The sequence below is a fragment of the Pseudorasbora parva genome, chromosome 21, assembly GCF_024679245.1.
Source record: "Pseudorasbora parva isolate DD20220531a chromosome 21, ASM2467924v1, whole genome shotgun sequence".
NCBI lineage: Eukaryota > Metazoa > Chordata > Actinopteri > Cypriniformes > Gobionidae > Pseudorasbora > Pseudorasbora parva.
This window is the reverse complement of record NC_090192.1, coordinates 21,745,529-21,757,090: the sequence shown is the minus strand read 5'-3', so window position 1 is coordinate 21,757,090 and position 11,562 is coordinate 21,745,529.

Genomic DNA, 11,562 nt, shown 5'->3' with positions numbered 1-11,562 from the left:
AGTCGATGCCATTTACAATAAAATAAGAAAGACATGCTCTGAATAAAGTGTTGTCCATTAACTAGTCTTTCAAGCTCACTAATGGATATGGTTTGTTCAATGCAAGATGTATCAGAGCATCTCTAATCCATGGATGTGGTAATGGAAATCACTCACAAAGGAGTACATATATGCGTTTAATGGACTCGGCCTGTTCTGCGAGGAGACTCTGGTGTTGTAACCGACACCCTACCTCCACCCTTCCCACATAACTCTCCGTCTTAATTACTTTATGAAAGAAATGTACAGTCTCACACTGTAAACATTGTTCAATTATGCAGTGAGATACAATGGAGGCAAGGTAAATGTAAGATTTTTTTCTCCCTGCTGCTTATTGCTGTAATTCTGTCTTGGCTATATTTGCAATGTCATTAATTATCCAAAAATCCCTGTGTTGCATGTAATGCCTTTAGCCCAAAGCAACGTGGTGTCTACGGATTTTAATATAAATATTTAGTGGCCAATGATACTTTATATTTCAATTTTGAAAATTAATTTCAATCCTTCACATATATGTGAAAAGCTTGAACATTTGAGTTCATTATTATAACATCACACATTCAAGTGTTGAATAAATAAGATGTGTTATTTTTATATTAAATACAAAATGTATTTTTCCATTATTTTATTTTCACATTTATTGTAATTTAGAGCCATTATTTATGTGTGGTATCTAACAAAAAAAAAAAAAAAAATGCAAACTGCAAAATTTGTCTATGTGCTCATTTGTCAACTTAGTATTATTGAAAACCTGCACAGACAATGTTAAAGCATCACTTGGCTACTTTAGCTCTCGGGGTCCCTCTACAGTTGGGAAAAAGTATTGTCCTCAACTACTGTCGTAAGATCTGTCATCCTACAACAGGGGATGCCATTGCGCGTGCATTTGTTGACATGACAGCCCTGATAGCCCGGAACTAGTGATGTCGTCTCATAACCCGCGGACCCCGTATGTCTATTTAATGGTCGCGGGTGCGGGGCGGGTTGTAAAAATATATACAGTGGCGCGGGGCGGGCCAAATAACTTCATAAAAGCGGCCCCATGGGGTGGTGCAGCACTAACAGTTACCCTGAAAACTGCAGGAGTTCACATACAGGTGTTCTTCTGGCGTCGCGTGTGAAATGTCTTCATCCCAGGTACAGTCAGTGGCATATGTTTTAGCATGTCATATGAATATAATTTCATGGGTTTTAGTTTTTTCAAACGCCAAATAATCGCGATGCTCACGTTTACAAGCCAGCGTCATTATAGTAGTCTATTGGTTACCGTTTTACAGAATCTATAATACTTCAATTCAATGTTTGAGTGGTAGCTCACTGTAACAAGCATGACAGCATCGGTCAGGCACGCCTCCTTCAGCCCAACGAGCAAACGCTGGTCCAATGTTGATCCTCATCCTGCCTTTAATCCCATCACTTTTTCGTTTCCTCTTATTGCTTTCCTCCAACAAAACCTTTTCTTTCTTATTTGTCTGTGCTGCTTCGGACATGACTATATTATCCGACGAACAAAGTTGGGCTCGCACGTCCGAATTTAAGGAAGTGTGGGTGTTGGTGGAAGTGACGTATATATGGCGTAAAGCAGTCGAATTTTGTAGTTCTTTTTGTTCTCGGGTTACTACCTGAAACCCGAAGTTTAAAAGTGTGAATAAAAAACGATACAGACCCCATCAAGCTATGGCAGACGTGTCATTCAACCTATTGTAAGTCGATGTATCATCACAAGAGTCTTGAAAATATATTATGAAGGTTGAAAAGTTACCTAGTGCTGATTTAATAACATGGAAAAATCATTAATTATCATAGAATTGTTTGTTGGGAAGTTTCTTTGCAACAATAGGGCTGTGGAAAAGTTTCACAACAAAAAATGTAAAAATGATAATTTACAATAAGATCTCATATAGCAACATTAATTACTGTAATAACTAACATGAACAAACAACGTGCAATATCAGGCATAACATTATGACAGGTGAAGTGAATAACACTGATTATCTCTTCATCACGCCACCTGTTAGTGGGTGGGATATATTAAAGTTGTCACATTGGTACATTTCTCAGATCAGAATTGAAATTCTCAAAACTCCCTGTTCAATCTTCACATTATTGTGATACTTGTGCAAAACAAAAAAGCAGTTTCTCATTTCTTTGAACAAGTTACAAATACCTTGGTACATCCAAGCAAATGATTATGTAAAATTATCTACCGTTTCCTACATTATTAATTGCTTTTGTTATGTTGATCAAAATGTTTTATAATGGGTCTGTGTTGAACAGTTTCACCCCCCACAACATTTAGGCATTCGATCATAGCATAAGTTTTTACATGCAAAATGGTTGAACAAGTTGTCGTAATACACTCACCTAAAGGATTATTAGGAACACCATACTAATAGTGTGTTTGACCCCCTTTCGCCTTCAGAACTGACTTCATTCTACGTGGCATTGATTGAACAAGGTGCTGAAAGCATTCTTTAGAAATGTTGGCCCATATTGATATGATAGCATCTCCACCACATCCCATTAGATGCTCTATTGGGTTGAGATCTGGTGACTGTGGGGGCCATTTTAGTACATTGAACTCGTTGTCATGTTCATGTCAGGTATATGGAAATGGAGGAACCAGATGCAGAGTGACCAGTAAATGACACTTTAATAACAAGAGTTTCAACAAGGCACAAGAGGGTAGTGGATGAGTGACAGTCCAAACAGCAGGGCAGGGGACAGACACCATGACGACAGGCAAGGGGGTGAGACCACTGAGACCAGTCCAGGGAGACAACGAATGAGGACAGCTTGGGAGGCAACACCAGGCGATGGTGGAACAATCCAGACAGGAACACCAGGAACATGAGGCTTGATGTTCTCTCACAGAATTCGCTCCCATCTTGGTTGTCAGGCAGTGGAGATAGCGGCCAGGGATAGCTCAGGACAGGAACCAACAGAGGACACAAACACACACAAGACAAGATTCTAGACAAGACAACAAGAAATAACAGACAAACTAACAACTAAGAATAAAATAAACAAAACCTAAATAATAACTGGAGCTAGCAAAAAAGGTAAAATAAAACAAAATCAATCTCCAAAGAAGACTGAACTAAAATAAAAGGGGACAACTGTAGAGAAATAAAACAAGAGGCAAGCTATCAAAATCAAGAAAACTAAACAATAAGGCTAGGGAGAACTACCAAAAATAAAGCTTGAAAACAAGCAAAATAAAGACTTTGACTACTAGACTAGACTAAAAATTCTGGAACAAAGAAAAAACTAGAGAAAATAAATCAAAAGCTAGTAAAATAAGAGACACTGAATCTAGAACAGACTTGACCAGGAGCTAGCAGGCACAAACCAAACGCACACAAAATGCAACGAACCTGCAAGGACATGAGGGAAGGTAGCACAATATAAAGGGACCAGTGAGCACAATTAATAACATGAGGACTAGACCGGACTAAACAAGGGGGAGTGGTTAGACCCCTGCACGGGCCTCAAATCTAGGCCCTAGCCCGGCCCTGGCCCGAGACGCTGAGGCCCTAGCCCGGCCCGTGTCCGACAGCTTATCAAAATTGTCGGCCCGAGTCCGACTGGAGCCTGTGTTTTTTGTTGTTTTTTTTTTTTTTTTTTTTTTTTTTTTTTTACATTGTTGCAGCCATTAAAATAGTTCTGTTTTGTTTTTATAGTAGTCATATTTTTTTTTGTTTCTTTATTAAGTTAATTTAGGAAAATGTTTAGAGCATTTTTTGTTTGTTAAATTAAAGTTTTAATTTTTTTAAGTGACCAACGGCAGACAGTGAGTTAACCGCATTTTTAATCGATTTAGTCTCTCAAATCAACTCTTGACTTGTCTTGCCTATAATAAAATCCATAGATATAATTTGAATAATCCATATACACTTCAAGCATCACAATGTTAGTTAATTTCGCCAACTATTACCAAAAGTAGCCTAAAAGGCATTTTTGACGAGCTGAGGCAAGCTGATTCTGCTCGCGGCTCTCGCAAACGGAGCTAAACAATCTAAAAATAAAAAAATAAATAAAAAAAGAACATGCAGGTTGTCTTATTGACCTTACACCTACACAAATGAATATAAATCTGATCTTCAATTCCCGGGGTATATGCTCATTTAACGGAGTTTACAGCAACGGAAGCAAAAGATTCAAGATGCATTTTATTCAGCAGCTTATTTCAAATTCAAAGACCAACTACGAGAGAGAGAGCGACCTAAGCGCACTGGTAAGATCATTTATTCTCATTCATTTTTATTGAAGATGATTGTGTTTTTGAGCATCTAAGACTTATTTTAAAATTCATTTACGGCCATTTGCGTTGGCTTGCATAGTCATTTGCTGTGATGCGTGTTGCAGCACCATCATATCTATCTGACTACAACATATTTCATGTTTGAAAGTCTGTAGGTTAACATAAATGCAGATATAGGACTAGCCTAATTGTAATAATAAAAAACAACATAATTATCGTTTTTGAAATATTAAACCAGTCAATACAGAACAAAATATTCTGTAGCCTTTTGCCATAAATACCATTGATAGCTTATGGTATGTGCCGGCTACTGCCGACGTTGTCTTTTCTGTATCAATAGGCAATATATTTATATTTAACATGAAGTATAGGGCTTCCCTGTACATTAATAGCAGCAGACGCACCGCGGATGACACGCAACAGAAACGCCACGCTCACACCACGCTTGCAGTGTGTCTCCGGCCTTAACTCTAGCAGCTGCGCTGAAGAAACGCGCACTGCTGCTGCTGGAGCGGACTCTGAACCTATGCTCTGAACACTGTGCGAGCCATCTTGACAGTCGCGTTAGCTATTATGGTCTCATGTTGTTTCCACCAGCGCAGAACATCTCATTGTTCCTTTTATTTGATAAAATAAATATAAAACGAAGGAGAAGCCTAAAAAAAAGGCCCGAAGCCCGGCCCGCGTTTTAGGTATGACGTGAAAATTGGCCCGAAGCCCGGCCCGAGGGGCGTAAAAAAAGTCGGGGCCCGTCGGGCTCGGGCATAAATGCAGGGCTTTAGGAGTGGTAACATCAAACAAAGAAGCAGGACAAGAGGAACACATGACAAACACAAAGAGAGACAGATCCATATATTAAGACACAACACAAACATAGAAACATTAAGCAGACAAAACAGACAAGACTGCCAGGGCAGAACCCTGACAGTTCAAGAAGCCAATTTGAAATGATTCAAGCTTTGTGACAGTGCATTATCCTGCTGGAAGTAGCCATCAGAGGATGGGTACATGGTGGTCATAAAGAGATGGGCATGGTCAGAAACAATGCTCAGGTAGGCCGTGGAATTTAAACGATGCCCAGTTGGCACTAAGGGGCCTAAAGTGTGCCAAGAAAACATCCCCCACACCATTACACCACCACCACCAGCCTGCACAGTGCTAGTAAGGCATGATGGATCCATGTTCTCATTATGTTTATGCCAAATTCTGACTCTACCATCTGAATGTCTCAACAGAAATCGAGACTAATCAGACCAGGCATCATTTTTCCAGTCTTCAACTGCCCAATTTTGGTGAGCTTGTGCAAATTGTAGCCTCTTTTTCCTATTTGTAGTGGAGATGAGTGGTACCCGGTGGGGTCTTCTGCTGTTGTAGCCCATCCGCCTCAAGGTTGTGCGTGTTGTGGCTACACAAATGCTTTGCTGCATACCTCTGTTGTAACGAGTGGTTATTTCAGACAACTTTTCAGACAAAGTTGCTCTTCCATCATCTTAAATCAGTCGGCCCATTCTCCTCTGACCTCTAGCATCAACACTTTGTAAACCCTAGAAAAGGCTGTGTGTGAAAAATCCCAGTAACTGAGCAGATTTTGAATCTGCTTTAGGCGAGTGAACGTCAAGCATATTTCTATACATTTCCATTAGACGTTAACATTTCTACTTTTGTTTTTCTGTTTTTTTATTTGTGCCATGCAGTGCTGTCTTTTCCTTTCTGTATTACAATGACATGATCTGTCAACAAATTACAGTACAAACAGTATAGAGTAAATGTGAATCTTGTCCAGTCTCTTGCAATCAAACTCCCTCATACACTAAGGTGTAACCTACAATTTACAATAATTGAATAAACTTTCGCTATAGTTTACATCAGAACATCCCTCCAGAGTACACTGTTATATTGACGACACGACTAAGCAATTTGACTGTTCTCCGTACACAATGACGCAAGGACTTGTCATTCTGATGGCACTGACATGTTCATTGACACAGATATTTACTTCTGAGCGATGAATAAGGATTTTGAGCAAGAGACTTTTGCAGGTAATCCTGGTGTTTTGCTATTTGTACAGATTGATTTGAGAAATGCACTTACTGTTTTGCAAATGTCGAAGATGATTCATTAATAATACCAAAGCGACTGAGAAAAAAACTGTAAGCAGCAAGTTAACATTTTGTCCTCAAAGTTGATGTGTTAGAAGCAGGAAAAATGGGCAAGCATAAGGATTTAAGCGAGTCTGACAAGGGGTAAATTGTGATGATTAGACGACTTTGCTAGAGCATCTCCAAAAACTGCAGCTCTTTTGGTGTGTTCCCGGTCTGCAGTGGTCAGAATCTATGAAAAGTGTTCCAAGGAAGGAACAGTGGCAAACTGGCAATGGGGTCATGGGCGGCTAAGGCTCATTAATGCACATGGGGAGCAAAGGCTGGCCCATGTGGTCTGATCAAACAGACGAGCTACTGTAACTCAGATTGCTCAAGAAGTTAATGCTGGCTCTGATAAAAAGGTGTCAGAATACACAGTGCATCACAGGGCTGTTTTGACAGCAAAAGGGGGACCAACACAATATTAGGCCATAATGTTGATGCCTGATATGTGTATTTATTACAGCATTTATAAAACTTTGTTAAAGTAAGTTAATTATTAGTTTACAGTGCATTAACTAATGTTAACAGATACATCTTTTGATCTTAAAAATGTATTAATGAATGTTGAGATTAACATTAGCTTAATAAATGCTGTATTTGTTCATTGTTAGTTCATGTAAGGGAATATAGTTAAATAATGTTAACAAATGAAACCTTATTATAAAGTGTTACAAAAAATATATACAATTTGCTTAATATTGATCTGTATAGCATCAAAAATATGAAAACTCCCTGATCTAGATGTCAGTATTTCCCAGTTGAAAATATACTATTTTGCTTGATTATTCATGTGTTTGGAACCTGTAAATCCACTCCACTTCAAGAAAATATTATTGAGTGATAATTACACTTACTAGTCTGAAAAAAGTGTTAATGGTGGAAAGGTTATTAGCCGTGGGGGTCCTTAAAAGATGTCTTATTTAACAGACAAAGAAATCTGCTTAGAGGCTCCTTGAAAAACAAACAAAAGAATAAATAAATAATCACATGCAATTTCTGAACTTCACACAAGGATACTTTTCCACCCCCAGGACATTGTTTCATAAGGTGTTTTGTCACTGCAACCTCATCAGACAGACTCATTATGCATCCGACATTTCCTCTTTCAGTCTCTTTACAATAAACAGGGAATTTAGTCACCCCTTTCTTCACTGAAACACGTTTTGTTAGAAGTCTGGGATTATCTGTGGCAATGCCTCTCCGCGGGAGAAATGAATTCAAGATCACAGCTCTCATGAGCCCAACAGCAGAGACAGGAAGATATTTTTACCCGTGGGACTTTGGATTTTTAGCCAGCAGGAAAAAATGGCTGTTTACTAACTTTACAGAAGAGAACAGAAGCCAAGGATTATCTTCAAACCTTTAATGCAAAGGTATTACCTGGTGGTCTGGACACTTCTGCCTCTCTCCCAACTGTCAGCATATTTCAGAACAATTTTCAAAAGCATAAAAGAGAGATTATCTCAAGAATAGGAACAATGGGAATCAGGCAGTTTACCAATCTCGCTGAAGCACACTCCCTCCATGAGACAGCACTCCATGACTGAGAAAGCCCCCAAAGAGATAAAACAGCCCAGCCCTTTAATCTAAACTTGGTGGTAAGTATTTAAAAGAATAAGGGGATCAGATCTGTTTTTATTTTTATTTTTAAAAGACAGCAAGAGTTCATCACATGATTTAGATACAAAACTAATGTATGTTTTCATATTTGGATGGATGGATGGATGGATGGATGGATGGATGGATGGATGGATGGATGGATAATTGAGCAATAACGACAGATAGACAGACAGACAAATGGTTGAGATAGAGATACGGATGGGTGGATGGATGGATGGATGGATGGATGGATGGATGGATGGATGGATGGATGGATGGATGGATGGATGGACAATTGAGCAATACAGACAGATAAACAGACAGACAAATGGTTGAGATATAGACAGACAGACAGACAGACAGACAGACAGACAGACAGACAGATAGATAGATAGATAGATAGATAGATAGATAGATAGATAGATAGATAGATAGATAGATAGATAGATAGATAGATAGATAGATAGATAGATAGATAGATAGATAGATAGATAGATAGATAGATAGATAGATGACGGACAGACAGACAGACGGACGGACGGACAGATTCCATTTATAATGCTTCATTGTTTATTTGTGGCACTGTAAGTGTCTGCTGTTTGTCTCCAAGTGTGAATTGGCCAAACACTTCAGGTATGAAAACAGATCATGTTTCACCCACTGTGCGGCTAAAACACTCCCTGTACAGAATTCAAAAAGACCATTACATCATGGAATATACAGTAGATGACTTCTGGGATTTGATTCTGCCACTCTCAGACAGAAAGAAGCCGAGATAATGGAGGAACCAAAACGCACGATTATTCTAATATCAGTGGAAGTAAATTGTTTCAGATCCAACTCTTGGCACAGTCACACAGACCTGTTAATCATATCCAGACCGTTAGGCTCATTTAACAGGCTGCTCCTACTCTTTCTAAATGATCCTTATGTCAGCAAGTGGAAGACTGTCTGCGATTTCTCAATAAAACTCCTGCATCAGGGAGTCACCTATTCATTTGTCAGCATACTGAGAGAGATTCTATTTGCTATAGTTCAACTTGTGTGGTTTTTACAACAGATAATGCATTGCAGTATTGTTTACAGTAATTATGGTTTACCTCATTTATTGTGTAAAAAACATCCTCGTCTTAAGGTGAGCAATGCACCCTTCTGTTTGTCCTGTTTACATTATTAGTCTTACGTACTGTAGACTAATATGCAGGTTAATATCGGCTTAAGGTTTGTTTCTTACTAGCATAATCTATCATAAACCTTATTTACATAGAAAGGTGTTTGAGTTGAAAAGAATGACAATGACTTCATTTAAATACTGAATAAATTGTCTTTGTTGGACTGCAGGAATTGTTAAAATCATCATAAAAATAGGTAAAACAACAAAACAGAATTACTCACATCATAACTACAACAATTACAAGCAATTTGTTTGATTTCCCATAAGTGGAAATGGTTCTATACTGGATATTGATCTTCCAGTAAATAGGATCCTCATTATATTTCTAATATGATTTCACAGAAATAGTGTTACACCAGTAGTGTAATTCAACAGGGAGTCATGTGAGAGGGAACACTGTCTCTTAACTGCCCGGGCGCCACTTACAGAACATATCAGAAATTGATCAGACCACTAAGATATTCAAAAGGAGGCAAATGTTTTAGTAATACTCAAGAGGTTTAGCAATGATACATGATTCAGGGCATTAATCTATATTATTCTCCATATGTCAGATAAATGAAACATGAATACATATGGCTTTTTCAAGTAAATTTTTAAGTTTATAATCCACTCTAATGCAGACGGTTTATTTATAACTGCAGTGCTCACTGACCAAGCCAAGAGTGCCATCTGCACCATGCCATGATGATGGGCTTTGATGTTTTCTTTGGAGAAACAACATTATAAATGTATTATTACAATCTTCTGACTGACTGGCTCAATTATCTTTTCTGAGACCAGTTCTCTAGGTCTAGGTCACAGTAGCAGATGAGTAGTAGTCTTAAAAATAACCATGAGAAAAGAAACATTTTTTGGGAAATTGTATATTATGTTAGCCTGACAAGCCAGACCCACATCAAGATGTTTGGTCTGGGTGCTCACCACTGACAGGGCTCAATCCGAGGGGCGGGATAAAAGGTTGTCTTTCAAACTCCATCTGCACGCGATAGGATAGCGCTACAACCAATAAAAGCAACATGAAGCGGAGCTGGTTGATAGATTTAACTTTCGCCGTATCCGCTCGGCAAAACTCCAAATACATCTTCCCTTCTTAAGAATGCCTTCAGTGCCGTTCTTTGTTCTTTTCTCAGAGAAAAGCTTAACTCCAAGTCTTCCAGAGTCACGGCCAAAGCCGATTCGAAAGACTGCCATTCGCCAGCTTCTTTGTTTACAAGTAGCATGCAACTCTGCCGTCATTATGTAGAGTCACTGCCCACTGACTTTATACATAATGTGATTGGCCGGACCAGTTTGCTTTTTCCAGCTCAGACGTGTATTGAGAGTTGCTTGAATACACTCATGGCATATTAGAATGGCTGCTGCCAGCATGCGTCTAGATTTCTAGGCTAATATTATGTTAGACTTTCAACTAAACCAGTGTATTACCTGCATCTGATATAGCATTCATTCTTCAGGTCGATGTCCATAATATTATATCCATTCAAAAAATCTGTTTAAATCCTTTTTTATATTTAGCTGCGTCGGAAATCATGTACTATGTGCTTAGGTACTACATTTGAATTTTGAACTTTGCGACTAATAAAAGTATGTTATCTGAACATACTACATCTGTCACGTTGCCATTAAAGGTGCACTATGTTGAATTTTTGCAGTAAAATATCCAAAAACCAGCAGGCCAGTGTTATATATTTTGTTCAGTTGAGTTCTTACAATATCGCTAATGTTTCCAACTATTTTACCTCCTTCTCATGACCAGAAAAGCGGAAATGGCGCCGGCGACTGTACCCCATCATAATAAAAGTCCAGCTGCTCGCGAGCCGTGTGTTGAGTAACAACCGCTCCAGCGGCCTTGCTCAGCTCTCTCAACATCCGGACCTGCTCTGCTTCATACTACAGTAACATTAATAACCGCATCCATGAACATGATTTCTGTATGACTCCTTTTTCCACCGGCTGTGAGGTGAAGATAGCCTGGCTCCGCCCTCCTATGTACTTCCGCTTAATCTTCATTTTCCTTCAGAACTATGTCTGGGACTGCGTTGTATTCTTAGGTTCTCCAAACAAATTTTTACCGGTCCAATCATCGAACAGAGGGAGTGGCTGAGAACGATGATCACACTGATGTCGTGCGCTAGTTTAAGTTGTATTCCCTAATGACGGCGGAGAAAGATCCGAGCGGAACCATTCATTCCGTTGTCGCATCGCTGCCAAATATCCAGAAGTTAAAGCCAGAGCAAGAACAATCTTTGCTGGGGTTTGTTAGTGGCCATGGTGTTGTGGCCCTCTTCCCCAACAGGGTGAATTCAGGAAAAGTTTAGTTTTCCAGCTCGCTCCGTTAG